The 5,364-nt window shown below is 39.6% G+C and overlaps 1 pseudogene; it reads right to left on the minus strand.

The window, feature by feature from the left end:
* Window positions 1-4,324, minus strand: part of LOC107690997 (transcription factor AP-2-beta-like) — a 13,621-nt pseudogene extending 9,297 nt beyond the window's left edge.
* Between the last annotated feature and the right edge of the window lie 1,040 nt (window positions 4,325-5,364).

The following is a 5,364-nucleotide window of genomic DNA, read 5'->3' on the forward strand; positions in this document are numbered from 1 at the left end:
ACGCTCTTGTGTGGAACAGGAACTGAGAGAAACAGACAGAAAACTGAGCTACGTCGTGTAATAGAGACCTAGACTCACATTTAGCCTACTGGAATATGAACACTAGCTGTGGTTACTTGCTTCTCAAAATGACTCTATAGCGAGAGGTGTTATTATTTTAAGATAATGTCTAAGACTAGTTACAGACAGTCCAGGCTTGTGGGAATATTATGCAATGTGAAATCTTGGCACATAAAAGCGCCGTGACCTCGAGAGCTGCCCGGAGATGCCAGCGCGTGCTCCAGCTTTCTTACGTTAATTCCACGTACAATAGAAAGAAAGCCAGAATTGTCCATAAATGCAAACATAGCGGAAAGCCTGTAGTATTTTTAAATAACATGTATTAGGCTATTTTATCTAAACATGTTACCAACTTTATATATAACAACAACGGCGTTAAAACATAAAGGCCTATGCATGGTTCAATTTGTGCTGTAATGTTTTGCAGTTTCCAACGTAATTAAAATGCTAGCATTACACTTAGAAATGCTGCCAGGCACTGAGATTTAGTCCTTTCGTTTATTCAATTCAGTTACACTTTCCTGTCAGCTTTTGTTTCCACAGTGACATTTCAACACTATTTACTACGCTCATTTATTATATTATCGATTGGCCATGGACATGTGCTAATAACATTAACCACCTATTTTTCAAATCACCCCCTCCCCTCCACACACAAACTCACAAGCTGACCGTCAAACGACGTCTACTAACTTAAGCGCTACTGGGGTAACGAGCGCTCGAGCCCGCGGAGAACTCTACAGGGGATAATAGAGAAAACGTGCTCTAAACGAGCTCACGAGATCCGCGCTCAGAAAACCATCCATCACAGCGGCCACTTAAAGGTCGTCTCTTCTGGGAGGCCCGTGTTCCGTTAACTAAATTACCGGCAAACGTCCCTCATAACGGACAAATATTAACACGAGCCCAGGGAGTTTTGCTTGAGCTCTTACTGACTGCATGGAGGCCTTATCTCGGAGTAAATATGTCAAAACCTCCGTGGAGAAATTATATCAACAAAGTGGTGCTTAAATGTCGATTTTAAACAGTCATGTTCCCAAAGAAAATATATAGGCATGAATAAATCTGGAATTTGCGCTACTGTTTTAATGCATAAAAGACAAGAGGCAGCTGATAATAACCTAAGTCTATAATAGACGATAGATTGGTCGATTATTAGCTATAACTAATAAATAAAGCTATAAATTCTTTGTAGTGACACAAATAACAGTTCGATTATAACGGTGACGATATGATTCTAAAAATATTCAATGGCTTCCAATTCCACTTGCTTTGGCTGGGCGTCCAAGGTCAAGAAAATAGGCAGGTGACCATTTAAATACCAGATGTGGTTCAGCGCATGCGTGAAAAGGTGTGCCAAGGTGTATTCACCTGAAATGACTTTTTGCCCTAAATCCATAGAACAGTAATTCCTTCTATCAGCATTTTTTTCCCAAAACCCAGTGAACGTTGAAAAATATGAAATTACCAAATAATTAAATACAACAATGGCATAATTCTTCCAGCCATTTTCTAATTTACCTTTTTTAATGACTGACTGATCCAGGATGTTCATCCCGTTGTTTGCGTCCTCCATAGCCTAAAAAGGCAGCATAATGAGAAAACATTTACATCGCTACAGCAATTATACAAATTCAGATAACTTCAGAACAATGACCTTCTGTTTAGTAAATTTAGACAGATTTAGACAAAAATAAATCAATCGATCAATAAATAAATAAACAAATTTCCAGTCCAGGGTTATTATTATTACTATTTTTTTGGATCCAAATAGTGAACATTAGCAATTAAGTTTAGGACGCATACCATTGTTTTCACTAACAATTCGTCCAAAAATACAATTTTCCATGTAAGTTTTCTGAATGCATTTTTAATGGTATTGTCTAGTCAGGAAACGTAAACTAATCTGCATTTAATTAAATAAATAAAAAATATTTTTTTAAACAAAATGTATTTATTTTTTATTTAAAAATGAAAATAAACCCGATGTCAGTTAGGCTACGTTTTATAATCATTTTGGGTGGAGAGGCAGACAATCATTGTCCAGTCAGCTGAACGCATAAACTTGTCAATTGAAGAAAATTAGATATGATGTGTGCAGAGATATATTAATCAAAAAACAGATGGTTAGAAATGTGAACCGAGCATGGCTTAACAGATTTAAGGTTGGTGACGTTTTAATTTTTAGCCATTGCAACAATAATTTTAAGTTAAACTGTAGGCTAGTTTTCCTCAACAGAAGCCTAACGTTATTGCTTTTAAATATTATTTATAACGTACAAATATAGTTTCAAAAACCAAAATGTGATTACAACCACGACAGAATATTGTTTATGATAACAAGCAAGCCTTATAATTTCAAGCTCTACTACTATTAGCCTACTAAATACTTAGTTTGGATTCCGTTAATTGATAAATATTCATTTGATAAAAATGTTTGTAACTTGTCTCAAAAAATGTCAACAGGTCAGAAGATAAAAATAATCAAAATCAAATCGTTAAACGTTAGTTCACTAATCCACTAAAAAAATGCTGGGTCGTTTTACCCCAATGTTGGGTCAAATATGGACTAACCCAGATGTTGGGTTACATTTTTACATTAAATTTATAACCCAAACGTTGGGTTGAAACAAACCAGCATTTTTTAAAATAGACATTCTTAATGATTTACTACACGTCTTTGTGCAATTTCTATCCCGACAAAAGAGGTTATTGTCCAAGCCAAAAAACAAAAATCATAACCAACCTGCACATCCTCCATGCCGTGCGCCAGGCCATGAAGGGACAGACCATCTCCCATCCCCACCTCGAGCCCGTGATGCGTGGAGTGGAGCAGCACGTCTGGTCGGCGCACGGTGTAGTCCCGCCGGGGGTCCAGACCCGAGAGCTGCGGTAAAGAGGCTCGAGGCTGCGGCAGTAAAGCTCCGCTCTCCGTACCCACGTCCTGCCGTTGCCGGGAGCCCCACGGGTGCTGCTGGGACTGGTGAAGAGCGTTCAGAGAGTACGGGTCACTGACGTGTGAGTACGGGTCCTGACTCTGGTGATACGGCAGCGGCTGGTACGGCGGCGGAAAGTACGGAGGTTGGAAGTCCGAGGAAGGTGTGTGAGAGAGCGGCGGAGCACTGGAGTACGGACCCTGAGAGACCGAACCCAGCTGGGACAGTCTGGAACTGTGGCTCGGTACCCCATCATGGCGGTCCTTCAAACGAGAAAATAATATAAATACGATTACAAACCAACCATTTGTTTTAATGTTCTAATTTTTAAAAATAAATACACTTTTTGGATGTTTTGAATGGCTGCTGGAACGAATCCAACGACATAGAAAGAGTATTAAATAGAAGCTTATAGGCTATAGCATATATGGGCGCCCGCTGTGATCCAAGAAAGTACAAAAGCTTTCAAAATATTTGCATTTTCGGACTGATTAATGTGTAGTAATTTAACAAAACATTTCTAAAACGAGGCATAATCGCAGGTTTTAAATTACTACTCTTACGAAAATTAACCATGGTTTTACCACAAATAAAGCCAAAAATGGTTTACTATAATTAAAAAATGGTAACCACAAAGTAGGCTAACCATGGTTTTGCTACACTAACCATAGTTTAACCATAGTATTTGTAGTAAAACTGTTTTTAGCTATACGAATGGTAATCAATAGCCAAAAACCTATGGTTACTACACTTTAACCACAATAAAACCATGGTTAATTTTCGTAAGGGTAAGCTCGCAACATAAGCAAAACACGCATGCCACCTTTTTACCACGCAGCTACAAGAAAGTATTTTTCTTGGTGTTCTCAGACTTACCGTGGAGGAATACGTGTGCACTAACATCTGGACGAAAAAACGCGAGCTCGTTCAGAGCAGAAGGACACGCGACAACGCGACACACGCTCGCCGGAAGAAAAACGCGTGCCTTTCTCAACTCCTCATGACCGCACGGAGCAAAAACTTGATTTTTTTTTCTTTCAGCTCAAATGGCTTCTCCTACACAGCACTGTTCCTCCAGGTCTCGGTTCTGATCTTCCCGATCCGGCGCTCTGATCCAGAGTGCGGTGCTCCGTCCGTTCGCCTCGCTACACCTCCTCAGAATAATTGTTATTCATGACTCCTCTAATATTGCGGGAATACTTAAAGCAGTGGGGAGCAGCGGAGCGTGAAGGCGCTGCTGCTGTAAGTGACGTTCATTCAGGAGGAGGAAACACTCGTGCTCTGTTTTATTCCCCTCTCTGTTTGAGGTCCGGCATGCACGGGTCCGGACCTCTTTCTTTTGCTATTGTTGTCTTTTATGTTATTGTTGTGTGTGCACAGTCCATTTATCTCCAGCCAGAACAAACGAATCGCCGGAATCAGCTGCTTTGAGGCAGATGGACAGAGGCCTCATTCACAAGCACTATATACTCACATACTTTAAAATGCATTAAATACATCATACTCACCATAGCAATTCAGACTCACAATAGCAAAATTGGATTCCACCATATAGGGTACTAATGTTAGATAGCCTACTTCATTTAGGCTAAATTATAAAAAGAAGCCCTACTTCTACAGCCTATATATCTGATAAAAAGCGTTATTTGGAGCTTATGTACCACAACTATATGCCCTTCGCCCTTCCTATTCCAAACTCACCATAGTTTCACATGCATGTGTGTTTAACCAGGCCCAGGTCTCTGATAAACAAAAACATGAACTTCACGATAACAATATTACACTAATATGATAAAACACTCATCGCGGTTTAAACCTTCCCTAATAAATGTCTGAAAAAAGATGAAGTTTTAAAAGTTTTTTTTTTGTTTCTGCACCGGGTGACAGTTTAAAGTCCTCCACTAATGGTGCCCCATTAAACAGCTCGTATAATGGTCGATTTCACGGACTGGGGTCGAAGTGTTTAATTACACGCGTGACGGTTGACTGTGAGAGAAAAGCCATGTGTGACTCTCTGGGTCGGCATCCCGCGAGGCTTTTCCAAAAACCACCACGAGTCTCTCCCACGAGCTCGAGCCCATTCAGGGGAATCCACGGGACTCCCACGCGTGACACTGCGTCCTCTCCTTCTGTAGATTCTGCGATTCTCTTATTAATAAATCGATGGCAGGCTCTCAAGAAAATAATGCGAGAAGTTTTTCAGTGCATATAAACATTGACATTTTCTTTTTTTTTTTCTCTCCTGTTTTTTATGCTAACTCTTTTAGACTGTTTTTTTTTTTAAATATCACCTTACATAAATACAAACAATATTAAAGTGTAAAAATAGAGAATTTAAACGTGCCTCTTTTTTTGACAAAGCAATTAC

This window comes from Sinocyclocheilus anshuiensis, unplaced genomic scaffold, assembly GCF_001515605.1.
Source record: "Sinocyclocheilus anshuiensis isolate Anshui unplaced genomic scaffold, SAMN03320099.WGS_v1.1 scaffold2275, whole genome shotgun sequence".
In the NCBI taxonomy this organism is placed as follows: domain Eukaryota; kingdom Metazoa; phylum Chordata; class Actinopteri; order Cypriniformes; family Cyprinidae; genus Sinocyclocheilus; species Sinocyclocheilus anshuiensis.